General features: G+C 39.7%; 1 long non-coding RNA gene across 1 annotated transcript; it reads left to right on the top strand.

The window, feature by feature from the left end:
• The first annotated feature begins 3,128 nt into the window (after positions 1-3,128).
• On the top strand, positions 3,129-4,023 carry LOC145426064 (uncharacterized). The gene is made up of 4 exons (XR_013906834.1): positions 3,129-3,473; positions 3,586-3,627; positions 3,741-3,851; positions 3,961-4,023. It is a non-coding gene; the product is annotated as an uncharacterized LOC145426064 (long non-coding RNA).
• Positions 4,024-15,873: the final 11,850 nt, after the last annotated feature.

Raw genomic sequence — 15,873 nt, 5'->3', positions numbered from 1 at the left:
ACCACGTAATGGGAAATTCACAGAGAAACTGTCGTATCCTTCCACTGACCACTGCGGCACACCTGCACCAGAGCATACCTGCCCCACTCCTGCTATACAAGTGAAAGTAGAGCAACGGGACCGCTGAGTCTTTGATTTTATTTATTTTCTGCTGTGTTTTATGTGCATCTATTGAAAGAGTGAGTGTAAACACAAAAAACGAATTTATTTTATGTGCTGGAATGTGTAGAAAATAGGTTTAAATGTTAAACATATTTCTTCCAGTCAGAGAATGTTGCATATAATTAAATGTTTGCTTGATGCATAAAGTTAAAAGATCAAAACTAATAAAACAAGTTTTAAAAAGAGACTTTTATATGATGGATTATGCAGAAAAAGTAGAATTGGGCTGAAAGATCTATCGCTTTATCACCTATTTAGGGGATAAATCATGTTTTAAAAAGTTACCAAGTAACTAACTGCTTTTGAAAATAAGTAATCAGTGAAGTAACGGGATTACTTTTTTCAGGAAGTAATCATTACTGATTACTTTTTCAAGTAACTTGACAAACACTGATGACCAGGCAGCAGTAGTGTGTACGTATATACTATCGAGTGTTGAAAACTGAAATCTTACAGGTTCCGAAACAGCAGGTTTTGTCACTCTTCAACCAAAATTCACTCAACCAGCGGCTAAAGAAGATCAAAACTATGCTTGAATTCGCTCTTACTTTTGCTGTTTGCTTCCACCATGATAAAATCACACTTCCTTCTCAGTGTACTTCAAGACCAGTTTCCCATTAAAAATGTCTATTTTGTGCATTATTCACTCGCTTACTAAGCACCAGTTTACCGCTGTGTTCAGTGCTGTTGGCCGCTGTTTTTATTTTTTATTTTTTTTTCAAAAATGACCTCCAACAAGAAATCCTTATTTCTGCTGTTCAGTACTGAAGAAATTTAAACTTATACCAAATTGCAAAACACTTGGCTGTGTCTCTAATAAAGCCTCTGTAACTTTACTTCACTTCAGCATCAGGTAATATATGTCTCATATGTCTATTCATGGTTTTCTTCTGTTTTTTGATCTGCTATAAAAAGCCAGGCCAGGAAAAATTCCTTCATATTTTAATTACCATGACACAAAAACATCTGATGAAATCTCACAAGTGTCATTTTTTTTATACCTAAATAGTTTACACTGAGTTTGTGATTGCAGAGAAATAGTCAAATAATTTGGAATTAAATTTTTTAATTTACAAGGTTTAGAGGGTTCTTTTGACAGTACATATCCAATATAAATTATCAGAATTATAATATTTCTGACTTCCTCAGTCAAGATGGAATCGAATTGAATTGAATAGGGATCTTTTGAATCAGAATTGAATCAGTTGTAGAAATCAGTGACGGTACCCAGCCCTAGTTCAGGAGGGACAGAGAGAGTGGATGATTAGAAAAGAGCTCGAGCCAGAGCAAAAGCAAAGAGCAGAGTGGCTTGGAGTAGCTGAAAAGACATTGTGTTATAAAGTGTTTTACAAACCCGAACATTACAGCTAACAGTTAGGTTTTTCTGTCTCAGTGCAGCTAGCCAAACAATGAAGAACCTCCTAATAAGACAGAGAGTGAAAGTGGACAGTATATCCTTAATGTATATCCTTAGTTTTAGGGTCGTCGAGTTCTTGGTTCTATTATTAGTTAGCTAACATAAATAAAGTAAGTCTATTGACTGCAACCAACCAACTAAACATGTTTTGAAAACTTTAACTTTAAGCACTTATTTCTTAAATCCAGCTGCGCAGATAGTGTTACATCTATGACAGTTTTTGACAGTAGGGCTCTATGGTGTAAAATAGCCTTAATAAATGTGGTGTTCCATGTCCACTTTAAATACAGCAATCTGTTCTCCACAAACAAAGCACGTGGTTTTGCCTCTGCCTGAGTAAATAAATACTTAGCTCACACTGCAAATAAGAACTTCTGACATGTTTCAGGACATCTCTCACAAATGTCTGTTTCAACGCATTTTGAGTGAAGCTGAAATTCAACAGCAAAATGGGTCCACTATGATGCCAAAGTACCACATTCTTGTTTCTGTCATGGTCCTGGGTCGGTGACCCAGCGCTTTAAGTTTATTATTATCATTTTCCAATTTATTATCATGATGATTATTATTATTGTTTGAGTTCGATGTGTTATATTCGGTCTGCCTCTGAGTCTGCGTCTGTATCTCTGTCTGTCTATGGTGTCACCCCGTCTGTTTGTGAATCTGTCTGTTTAGTTCAATGTCTTGTCTGGTTCCATGTGTCTGGTGTTTCCTGTTTTACTTTGTAGGTCTGTCTCGTTATGCCCATTAGTTCCAGCTGTGTCCCCTCCTGTGTGCCATTTCCTGATTACCTGGTGTGTGTATTTATAGTTGGTGTCTGCCTGTGCTTCTCGTGGCGTCGTCTGTGTTTCTCTGTGAACCTCCCGTGTAGTCTGCATTATTCCATGTTCCTTCGTGTCTCTCTGCTCCTCGCTTCATGTCCTCCATTTTGCATTAGTTTTCCCAGTTTAGGTTTATGTTCGGTTCTGCCCACACCTTGGTTTTGTGCACTGTAAATAAAACCCACTTGCACTCCGCCATTGTCTGCTATTGGATCCTCCTTTCTCACCCTCCACACAACTGCCGCCCCAGCCGTGACAGTTTTGTTTTAAATGTAAACCATTTTAGGTCCAAGAAGAGGACTGTGGGAGTTTCTGAGTTACTTTTTATGAATTTCTGCCACACTGTGAAAATATTACAAGTTTTTTGGTAACATTTGGAATGATAACATTTGGAAACTTTGTAACTGGATTTATAAACAGAAATGTATGAAAAGCATTACATTGTATAGGCACATGACTGGCAAGATAAAAAAGAAAAATACACTCCGCCCCTCTGAACCCCTTTATATGAGTTCTGTTGTACAACATATCCATGCAGTTACAGGATTAAACACATGATGAGGAGCTTCGTCTTGAGCACAGCTTTATTTCTCTCCAGCCTCAGTAAGTACTGGCACCTCAGTACTTTCAAATAATGGAATAAGTAAAGTCATTAAACAGATATAATGGATGTTGTTGTCCTGTAACACTGTAGGCTCTGACATAAACATCATGTTCTTTCATTTCAGGCTGGATCTCTGTCTCAGCTTCTGAGTTTCAGACTGTGGAGGTCCAGCACGGGGACGAGGTCACACTGCAGTGTTCCAACATTTCCGCCTATCCAACACAGACAGACTGGTTCAGAGTGGTCAATAAAACTAAGCCCAGCTGTGTTTCTTCTATGTATGGCTCTGACAGCGAAGCTTCATTCTGTCATGGATTTAGAAACAGAAATTTTAATATGAGTTCCAACGTCTCTTTTGTCTTCCTTCAAATCAAACGAGTGGATTTATCTGATGCCGGGCTGTATTTCTGTGGATTGTACATCAGTGGGCACACAATCATTTCTAATGCAGTCGAGTTAAGAATTGAAGGTTTGTTCATTTGTTCATGATTTAGATATTTTTGTTTCGTTTCTTGATCATGGTTAGCATGAAAACATGTCATGCGATCACAAAATGATATTATAACGATGATTCTTTACAGGCAGTGAACCCAGAGAAGAGGAGGATTTTAATAAGACTGATCGTAAGATTGATTTTTTTGTTTCAAAAGATGTTTTTCAGTTTCCATGTAGTTATTTCACTATCATCAATAAAGTAATCATAAAAATTATGTTTTTTATCTAATTATTTTTGTAGAAGAGCCCAGTGGAACGACAAACCTCATAATCATCGCCCTTGGAGGTCTGACAGGTCTGCTCACTTTAGTGGTCGTTGTTCTGGTTCTAAAAATCTGGAAATCTCAAAAAGGTGAGGTTACTTACAAATTACTTCACTCATCTTCTAAACTGATTAACCTGTCCAAAACAATGTATTTGGTTGTTAATAACAAGCAATAATTTTTGGTATTTCCATTTAGCTGCTGGAGAGCAAGAAGAAAATAACAAGGTAAACTCACTTTTTGAGTTTTTCTTCTTTTTTTACAACTAACAACTGTTTTCTGTGATTCAAAAGCTTCATTGAAATGCCTAATTACTCTGTGAATAGCCTCAACCTGTTGCTTCATAGAGTAAACCCAAGCAAGCAATTGTAATCTTTTATTGTCTTTAACTTTAAGTAATATCAGAAAGGTAGAAAAACTTAATAACTTTAAATTATTTAGTAATAGTTCATCTAGACTAAATAAAAAGTTAATTTTTTTTGTTTGTTTTTTTAAAAACAGGCAAAATCTATAGTTTGCAAAACTCCAATTATAACTCTAAAATGTAATGTGGGTAAAATGCTAGCTGACGCGTTCACTGTGAAGAGTTTGTCCTTATGACATATTTCCTGTCTGGGAAGCTTTTTAAACACGTTTATTTTTCCAAAAGGACTTTTTTTTTAACTTTTTCAATATAGTCACACTGAGTAACCTCATGTATCATGGTTAAACTTTTGCAGCTCGAATGTGAGGTTTGATTCCCCTGCCCGGCTGGGCCACTTCTACATAATGAAAGCCTGGTCAGGTTCTACCTAGCCTTTTGACCGCTGACACCTGTGGTAGATTTCAGATGCTTTCTAAATCACAAGCATCTGAAATCTAACATCAACTGGTTCTCACCCTACCTTTTTGAAGCCAAGTCCAGTTATCTTTCATATGCTATCAGACTGACACAGTCAAGAATAGTGAAAGTATTGACTGATTGAGGTTTTTTTTAGGTCTGTGACTGTAAATGTTTTCACCTACAGAATGTGGACTCCGTTTACCTGAACTCAGCAGCGTTGAGACTCCACCCACAAACACCAAGAAGCAGAAGGCCTGCAATAGAGACACAAGTGGAAACTCATGTTGTTTATGCTGCCAGTGCATAGAGCTGATTGTCTGTGTTCATGATGGGAAAACGTGTTTAGTGGTTTAGTCTTTATAACCCTTGACTAAACATTTTTATGTCTGTTTTTCTGCCTTAATTTGTCTTCATATCAAATAAAATATGGGCATATAAAGTTACTCATAGGGAGAGTCAGGTCGTCTTCAAGGGGAAGGAGGCATGAGCGAGATACTGATCACTTGACAGGAAGAGACTTCACAGTGTGGTCTGAGCACAGCTGAACTCACAAGGCCTGTACAGTCAGTAATGGTTCACAGCAAAGTTTAAGAAACGGCATTGAAGCTTGAGCTAGATAACGTCAGGCTTTGTACTTTCACAGACTTTAGAAAAATATTCCAAGACAGTAATATGTTTTATAATGAAATGTAATTGAAAATATATTTTTTGATCCTGCAACTTTGATGAAAAGCAGTGTAAGAGTCACGAATAAAATCTGTGGAACAGCAAAAGTTTGCTGATTTCAAGACTACAGATGATCAAGAAACAAAGAAAATCTAGCAACAGTTTTCTCCTTGCTGACGTAAATGATGAAACCACAGATTTAATACAACATTACTACCACATAAGTGGTACTAAATGGACGCCATCTAAATTTATTTTAACTTTGTAAATGTTAATTGCACCTCTATCACACCCTGACACAGTCAGTGTGTATATGGGCAGCTTTCTTGCTTGACCACGTTCTTGTGCACATTCTGGGGTGCAACAAATCTCATGCATCCCCCCCTGTTATTTTCCACTGCGGTGACAACACTGTGTATCAGATGAACTGAAAACCACACAGACACTAGCCTTTAAAACCACACGCAACAAATGCTTTGCTGTTTTCACAGAAATGCGTTGCTTTGGTTCTCCTTTTTTTGCCTGCAACAGAGGAATGAACAAAGGTGTGACTTTAACCACGAGCTAGTTTCACTGTTTTCAAATGGATTCACTGATAGAGTTTTAGAGATTAAAAACAGCTTCATAACATAAAACGTGAGTGAGCAGCAGTACTCTTTGTCACAGTACATTATTAGTGCCAGACTAGCTTGAGGTGACAGAAACACAACTGAAATAGCAACTCAGGTTCTCCGAACACATGTTGTGACCCTAACTCATAGGTGTCAAACTCTGGCCCGTGGGCCACATTTGGCCCGCGAAGCCATACCAAATTACTACTAGAGCTGGCCTACTGGTATTATACAGCTAATATCTCTATATATATCGTTTAGTATTAAGCTTTGCTTGTTCCATATTCAGTTTTTCAGCAAAACGTGTTTGAGTCAATAAGAAAAGATTCTTATATCTGGAGGAAGATTTTTTTTCAATAAATATTAATGTTAGCCCGCAACATTGTTCCAGTTTTGAATTTTGGCCCACTGTGTATTTGAGTTTGACACCCCTGCCCTAACTGCACTCTCTGGTCTACTGTGGGAGGTGCCTGTGTGGGGGTGTGGCATCCCCATCTTAGGTACCGCCCTTTATTGTGTGGAACCTATGACTCCATTTAGCAGTGAGCTCTGTTAGTTAAGCTATAGATGGACATTATTATTGTATTGTACAATCCATAGAAAAAGACAGCAATAACTACACAACAAGCTATAAAATCAATAAAGACAATAAATTAACATATACAACTTCTGCTGTTCACAGTAAGACACAGCTATGAGGCAAACTTAAAAAGCTGATGAACTGACTTTTGAATTATTATTCACAAGTAGGAGTTTTTGAAAATAACTTCATAAGGCAGCCAGTGTAACATTGCCAACAATGTTTTTGTCTACCAGTCAGGAGATGGTGCAGCAATCCTGATAATGCCTTGCCCAAGCCAACATATATACAAAAGCAGCAGTTTCCAGTTTGCATGTGATTAAAGCATACCTTTTTTTCAATGTTATTCAATTCAATTTCATTTAGATAATCACGAGAATTGGCATCTAATCTGTGGGACACACTGACAATACTCAACATCAACCCTTTTCAAACTCATGATCCTGTCTGATACTTTCCACAACACTAGTCACATATTCTTCCTTAAACATTACTATTAATCCATTTCTCTTTATATCTAGGCTGTAGAACAGATTGAACCCACCTCCAGTGTTCCTGGCCTTACTTCACACCTGGTCTCATGCACACGCAGCTTACTGATGGGTGCCTGTATCTCAGGAGGCAGAGCAGATCATCTACTGATTTATAGGTTGGTAGTTCAATCCCTGGCTCCCCCTAGTCTTCATGCCAAATATCCTTGGGCAAGAGCGTAACCATAAGTTGCTCTAAGTGTGAATGTTAGTTAGTAAGCACTTAAAAATCATAGAGGGAAGTGGTGTGATGTATTAAGCACTTTGAGTTCTCCAGGAGAGTAGACAAGTTCTACTCAGCCCGTTTCTCTTCCTTCTCACCATTACATCAGCTGGATCTCTCCTTTTACCGGTCATAGGCCCTACATTTAAATCAGAATACTTTCTTGATCCCTAGGGGAAATTATGCTGGTTACGATGCTCCAGTACAAACAGTAATAAAAAAAAGCAATACAAGAAGTAAGAAATAGCACAATATATACAATATATGCATATATATATATAAGTTACTTACTAATAAATATCTGAATAAGAAAGAAGAGCATGTGCAAAAAAGGTGTAGCTATTGAGGTGTACAGTGTGTTAGATGGAGGAGTTGTACATGGAGATGGCCACAGGCAGGAATGATTTCCTGTGTCGTTCAGTGGTGCCTTTTGGTAATCTTAGCCTCTCACTGAACGTGCTCCTGTGGCTAGCCAGCACATCATGGAGTGGGTGGACGGAATTATCCAACATTGTCTTTATCCTGGATAACATTCGCCTCTCCATCACCACCCTAAGAGAGTCCAGCTCGTAATCCTGAGCATTGTCTGGCAGATGTTGAAGGACCTCAGAAAATAGAGTCGGCCCTGGCCTTTCCTGTAAAGTGCTGAGGTGTTTTTAGCTCAGTCCAGTTTATTGTCAATGTATACTCCGAGGTATTTATAGTCATCTACAATGTCAACATTAACCCCCTGGATTGAAACAGGGGTCAGGCGTTAAACTTACTCTCACCTCCACACTCCTGCCTTTTCTTCTCTCCCACTGCCTCCTAGCAGGACACCCCCCTTTCTTCTTCTTTTGTCTTTGGGCAACTGTAGCACAGTTTCCACTTGCAGCCTGTTGGCCAACAGCACTAGAGGTGGTTATTGTTGTTAACTTAGACCCAAATATCTAATACTGAAATTTCATTCTTGATGGGCTGCAAATATGATTTGGTAAAGCATTCTGACTCAATCCTACCAGTCTGGGCTTGGAAATGCCAGTAGGAGTAGGAGTAGGCTGGTTATTGCCCTTTGTAAGAGCTGTGAGTGATTTTTTTTTGTTAGTAACTCAATTATTAGAATTATTTCAGGGCTTTAACTCGAAGTTGGTGTTCTTTTAATTGTCAGTCAGCATATTTACATGTCTACATTCCAACATGTCTTCATGCAGCATGCTTACCGAGCTTCAGAATATTAGCTGATGAACTTAGAACTCCAGCCTCTCTTTTAAATACAGTAACATCCAGCTAGAATTAAAACAACATGACTGTGACCAAAATCTTTTACTGAGTCCAGAACTTATTTCTTTGAATTTGTAAACTTGAAACTTTAAGTTCACAGAACTTATAAAAAATAAGTACACAACCACAACATTTTTATGTTAACAAAACTCAAATGTTTATTAGTTTGTGTTGTCATTATTTTAAGTACACGTTAGTCAAATATGTTGACTACTTGATACTTAAAAACATGTGACCCAAAACTTAAAATTTTTGAGGCAATTGATTGCCTCAATTACACTGAGTATCGGTAACTTAATATGCAAAAGTCATAAACATCTGCCATTGAACAGTATCTTGCCTGCTCCCTTTTAGCACTATGTTGAAATTAAATACATTTAAAAAAAAAAAATTAAATAAATTAAAAATAATTAACAAAAACATTTATAAATTAAAATAAGTAGACCAAAAATTGTTTAGTCAGGAAAACTGTCAGAGTAATGAAAAATAATGCCAAATAATAATTAATAATATCAAAATGTGCTTTTGGCTCTCTGGCTAATATCTGAATAAGGCAACAGGGCAGCTGTTAGATTTGTATTGTTGATTGTCATTTATGCTTAGAAATATTTACTCATATATGCTTAGAAGTGTATATAATCATTGGTGGATTGAAAGGATGTTTCATCCTAAAGTAACAGCTCTGTGTAGCATGAAGGGGGAGTGCGTTCACTCCCTCTACAGAGTGTTCCGGCATAGATTACACACCTCCTAGGAAAGGCCGTATCTTCTCTTGCTGATATATGGTATAGCAAACACACGTATATCTGTTTAAGTATAAGAGCCTTTTGTTCAGATGAACCGCTAGACTCCTGGCACCAGCTTTGGGGAGTCTTCACAGGGTCACATCTGGACCTCACACACACACACACACACACACACACACACACACACACACACACACACACACACACACACACACACACACACACACACACACACAGTATTCTTTGTTCACATGTATACCTATGTAAGATGTCATATGTTAATGACCCTATGCATATTCATGTAACCACAATAAAAGGAGTGCTATGGGGAGCATGGCTGAGAGTCTGATGGAGGCTAGGTGGTGGGACGACACTTGGCTCCAGCCAGCTTTCCCTCATGCATGAGTAAACCAGCCTGCTTGTGTCTTGCTTTGCAGTGTAATTATATTGTCTTCAACGTTCCAGCGGATAGGTACAAGCTACAAACCTATCATTAATTGGTCCTTCGATGCCGGGGCCCTGGGATCGCATTCACCGAGGGGGGGGAGAGGCACGCTGAAAGACTGACGTCAGCCAGGAAGTTCCTGTGGATTCGCTGTCTGTCCTTTCTCCTCGATGAATGACGATCGGCGGGATTCGAGGCTACATTACACGCTAAGCAACACCGAGTAAGTTTAAGTCTTTGCCGCTGTGTGCAGCAAAGCACGCGGTCACTGTGTGAGACTGCGTTGTAAGTCTTTGCCGCTGTGTGCAGCAAAGCACGCGGTCACTGTGTGAGGTTGCGTTGTAAGTCTTTGCCGCTGTGTGCAGCAAAGCACGCATCCACTGTGTGAGGTTGCGTTGAAAGTCTTTATCACTGTGTGCGATAAAGCGCGTGATCACTGCTATCATGTAAGTCTTTGCCACTGTGTGCGGCAGAGCACGTGGTCACTGTGTGAGACTGCGTTGAGACAATAGGCCTAATTTTTGTTGGTTGTGAGTGAGGATATTTGTTGTTGTTGTTGTTGTTGTGTGAGTGTGTGCGGAGTAGAACACGTGGTCTGCGACACCGACTGTTGTTGTTATCATGGTTTCCTAAGCAGCCAGGAGTGTGTGGAAAAGGCCAGCCCACATCAGCAGCTGTGCTCTGGTGGGTGGCTTTCCCCCCACCCCTTGCTGACACAAAATGTTAACTCTTTAGCTTGCCCTGTTCGACAACAGCCTGTGTGCCAAACCATTGAGGTGGATAGTTGTTAAAAGTAACCTACATTAAGCTTGTGGTTGCTCAAATTCAGTACAATGACATGTGAGGTGAAGTGATATAGGTAAATATTTAAACTCATGAAGTGCATAGAGGCACTTGACCTGTGTGGAAGACTGTCGTCTTATTATGAGCCATTGTTGAGATATAGAGCACATCTGTGAAAACAACTAATATGCTGCAACTACTGTGTGATGTCGCGTTGCAGTTTTGTTTTTGTTTTTTGAGCTGATGAGCAAGCTACACATTATCAGATCAAGAGCTGTCTGAGAACTACTCAAAGAGAGGGGAAACAGAGAGTGTGCAGCGTTTCCATGAGCAGTTTTTCTGCACCTTGACTAGTGTGTGTGTAGCATCAGCATCATGTTTTTGTTTATTTGTTTTGTTGGATTAAAAATAATTAAATAAACTGGTGATCATGCCTATGGATCACCATGGCACATATCTCCAGCCATATGATTTATTTATGCAGATGAAAAAGTGAGTGTGAATGTGTCTGACATCACAGTGTTTTTGTGCACTGTGCAAAAGTAATTGCCTTTGATTGTGAGTGAGAGCAGTGATTTTGCGGATCACAAGCTATTGTAAAGGAAAAAAAAAAAGAGTGAAAAAGAGACAAATTACATTGTAGACGAAGAAAAATAATCATAGGAAAAAGGTTTTGTGTTGATCAGCCAAAAAACAACTACAATGTCATTTTCTGCTTTAAGAAAGGATTGTTCACACAAACACGGACAGAGAGAGAGAGAGAGAGAGATGTGTGTTGATTAAGCAGTGATGATGATAATGAACATGTCTTAGTTTGTCACTTTCAGGTGAAAAGCAGACCTGTATCAATTTTCCACATGCAGCGGTCGGACGGAAGAAATTTATAGTTAAACATCATTGGAAACATGCAGGCCAAGTTCTGGCTGACTTATATACAGCGCAATGTGTTTCTCAACCTCACAAACTCACAAGCAAGCTCACTCCTCCCTGAAGAATGCAGCTCCAAAGCAATAACATGGCAGATAAAGAGACAGCATCAAGTCCTGAGCAAAAAGTCTCAGCAAGCAGCAGCAATGCAAACCCATCATCCTGACTGATCGGATGAATGGCACTGTGTTTACAACAAGCTGCAACTTCACTATGCATGTGAAGAAAACTTTTGAGGAGAACTGAGGAGACTGTTGGAGTTTGACATTTGCCACCTGTGGAGTAAAATGGCAAGAAGAGACAGTGGAACACAGGACAAAGCTGAAGGAGAACTGCCGGCTGGGGACTGTTGCAAGTGGGAGAGGACAACAGAGTGAGATGACAACAGAGTGAGAGTAAGTGGAAACACAGAGGAATGCTGTTATTAAATGTGGGAAATCAAAATTTGGGTTAGCAAATCTGGGGAAAAGAAAACTGACTGCTTAAGTTGGAAAATTGTGAAGGAGTCTGAAACAGATAGAAACATACAAAATCACACAAACAAGCAGAACATGAATTAACTTTACTAACAATTCCAAACACAAAATGACTCATGAAGACTTATAGCACATTAGTTAAGAAATGATCAAATAATAGCAGAGAAGTGTGTAGGAAAGGCAGCTTTAAGAACATGCTCTGCTGGATATGCAGCTCCACAGACATGCATTAGACCTGCCTAATTACACAAACCTGCAATGAAAATTAGTTTGTTATCTTTCATCAGTGTTAAAATAGTGTCAATTTAGCAGACACTTGTTATCGAATACTGAATTTATCCTAAAAAAAATTGACTCTCCAAGTTGCAGGACAACAATTTAACCTTTGTGGGGAAAAAAAAAAAAAATCCTGGTTTGATGAATCAGTGATCAGGCAATAAATTTAGTGTTAAAATGGTAAATTGGGAGAAGCTTCCTGCTTGATTGATGCAGCAAGTAATTTACTGTATGAGGGAAATTGTCTTTTGTGATACTATTTTGAACATGCTTTCCTGTTGTCCTGTCAACTTAGTGGGTTAATGGCTGATATGCAAATTAGTTGATCGGTTTTAGATTAATGAAAGGTGACTGAATTCTAGCACGAGTGGATGAGATGTGTTTGAGTGGAAACTCTAAAACACTGAGTTCCCTGCTTTGATGTGCGAGTGAATTCTGTATCTAGATATACAACTCTGAATACGTCAGAACAAACTTCTTTTGTGAAGTGCATGACAGCATGTCACATGTTTTATGATGAAGGGAAAAAGGAAAATTGAATAAAATAGATCTGTGGCCTAAATGAGTGAAGAGCACAGACCTGGTGATTCAACTCACAAGTTAATAAGACATTAGACTGTTGTGTGTTGTGCAGCTGATGGTTGGTTTGGAGTGAATCTAGCTGATGATTCTTCTCCTGTTGTGAAGTTGATGAGGAGCTTGTGTCATGACTTAACAAGGCCTTTTTATTTTGATACTTTCACAGTGCACTGAAAGTTTGGTTTGATAATTTGTTATTTTTCATTTTTTATCTTTTGAACAGGCACTGATTTTGTTTGTTTATTTCTTTTCTTTAAGCAGATCTGCACGTCGGGAATTGAAAGTGCTATACGACCGATCGAGAAAGCCACTTATTTGGGACAATTATGTCCCAGCCTAAAAAAAAAAGGATTCAGCGAGCATTACAGTTCTTCATGTGGTTTGCTCACATGATTTATACCAGGACACCTGGTTGATGTTTTTCCTACTACAGGATTTTTGGGTTTATGTGTGAGGAAAACTGTGTTTACAGGTTATGAGTGGTGATGCTGTTACACTGTGTTTTGGGAAAATGTGACGTTACTTTGATGGTTGATTTTATGGTGTTTTTATGGCACCTCTGGAACCTGTTGACCTGTGTCTGACCTCCATCTGACCACAGTCAATGTGTATTGCTAATGTTTGTTTCTTTGAGAATGCTGTGGAAGATTCAGCTGAAACGGACAAGTGACATGAGTAAAACAAATAAGAGATTACGGTATTTATGGAATAGTTTATTATGGGCTCTTTGCTGGCCACTTTGAGCCCATAATAATAATATGTGAGTGGAGTGACTTTGCTTAAGAGAAGTCACCGATTACATTAACTGAGCACATGGGATGATCCATGTTTGAGGCGAATTATGGTAATAATAGTGATTTAATGATTTGAGAAAACCTGCACATGACACTTGTCTTGCCCGTGCTGAATGCTTATTACTCTTTTGATATAATTGTTTATACGTGTGAAGTTTGATTTTATTTCCAGATCTTGTGTATGCAGGCTCCTGGTGGAGCCAGTTTTTAAGACAGGGATCCAGGTTTGGTGAGTTGACGCATGAGAGTGTCCATGCGTCAAGAGGTGGGGTCCAGAATTAACATTAAACAATGTTTACTATTATTGTTGCAGTGATTTGTGTGATTAGCCGTTTATTTACAAGTATTAAACCTATGCAAGTGGTGCATCCATGTTCAGATGAGGCTTTGATGGCCTATAAGTGAAGTTCACTGAACTAAAGAATGTGGTTTGATGATTGTTGACATGCTCTCCAAATAGAAGTTTTTCTGAAATACAGGTGCAGCAGTGAGAAGCAAGAAACATTCCAGGCATAGCCCAGGCAGTGGTTGAGGTCAAAGGTCAAGCTGGTTGGGGCCCATCATGAGATCAGACCTTGGAGCCACTGCAAAGAGGTCGAGGTCCCAGGAAACCCCGGCACCCCCAAGACAGCACAATAGAGAAATCTCACACTTGGTTGTTTCAGTGGTGAGGGGGGAGTGCTGATTGAGCCCCCGTAGGGTAAGCTCGCACTTCAACCTCCAGCCTCTGATCAACTCTAAGGCAACCAAGTGCGAGGCGTGACGGCTGAATCAGCTGAACCAGGAGGAAGGCGGAGAAGCTGAGTGTTTTGAGACAGATCCAGCAGGCCCAAAATCAGGACTATGCGTGACGAAAAGGAGTGCCTGAGAGGATCGTCCACAAGATGGGAGCTGAGGCCAGGAGAGAGGCTTCAGGAGGATCAGAGATCATCTTCAGCACAGCAGACATGACACAGAGAGCTGTGCTACTGAGCTTCCAGGAGATTTTAAATAAAATGAAAGATTCAATATTGACGCTGAGGAAGACAGCTAAGGTGTACGACGTGCTCTGCCTTAAACCTTCAGCAGCGTTGGAACATGAAAACTCGAGGGATGAGGAGCGTGCCAAGCTCCATCGACAGCGCAGAAGGAGGTCGAGGATGACATCATGATTCTGTGAAAGCACAGGAACCAGAAGCTATGGTGGTGATGACAGCAGTTTCCTATGAACATCACCTAATGCGGTGCCACTATACTGTACATACGATGACACTCTGAAGGCTGCTGGGATCATAACAGCAGTAAGACAACTGAACCCTGCACCGTTTTCACAGAGGTGTTTCTCTGCAGAGCGTGGACAATGAAGGAGTCATAAATATCCCCCTCGCAGGACGAAGGCCTGAAATGAGGTGATGGGGGTTGGTGGAGGCCATAAAACTAGAGTGCTGAGAGGTCTGCAGCTCTGGAAATAGCTGAGACCCATGTTGACAAACAACAAAACCAACTGGTATGTTTGAATGTTTATTCTACATACATTTGGACTCTGGTCCTATGGACAATGATGGAAACATCTGGAAGAGACATTCATGACGCCCTGCAGAGCTCAAACCACCCTGCAGAGAGACATGTGATTTGCACACCCGCAGGAAGCATCACTGTCTGGTTTGGGAGCTGTGCCATATCAGACCGCAAGACCCTACAGCGGATAGTGGGAACAGCAGAGAAGATCATCGGGGTCTCTCTACCCTCTATTGAGGACATCTACACCACACGCTGCATTCGCAAAGCCACCAGCATTGTGGCTGATCGGACACACCCCTCTCACACACTCTTTACACTCCTGCCATCTGGAAAAAGGTACCGAAGCATTCGGGCACGCACATCCAGACTGTGCAACAGCTTTTTTCCACAAGCCATCCGTCTCCTCAGCTAAAAGGGACTGACTGATAAACACGCACACACACACATACACTAACATTATCACTCAGCTTAACTCAAATACCTCAAAACATTGAGACTGGACTGACTAACCAACACAAAGCGCAAACACACTGACCTACACCACCAAACCATCGCACACACCAACCTGTAAATGCTCTTTTGCACAATATTATTACTAGATATATTATATATTATTATTTTTTTTGCACTAACTTGTCTTGTAGCACCTTGGTTCCTGGAGGAACGTTGTTTCGCCTCACTGTGTATTTTTAAACTGTATATGGTTGAAGTGACAATAAAGTTGAACTTGAACTTGAACTTGAACTTGAGATGTTTTTGAAAATGTTACTTTCTTGTTTTCACTATTAAATTGACAATTTCTTTGTTTGCTTGTAGGATGCAGTTTGCCATGAGATGAGATCAATGAGGAATGAGATAACTGCTAATACATTTGTTAAACTGTGTATTTTTT

This window comes from Astatotilapia calliptera, chromosome 3 (genome assembly GCF_964374335.1).
Source record: "Astatotilapia calliptera chromosome 3, fAstCal68.1, whole genome shotgun sequence".
In the NCBI taxonomy this organism is placed as follows: Eukaryota; Metazoa; Chordata; class Actinopteri; order Cichliformes; family Cichlidae; genus Astatotilapia; species Astatotilapia calliptera.
Note: the sequence above shows the minus strand (reverse complement) of the source record. Positions and strands in the feature narration are given on the sequence as shown.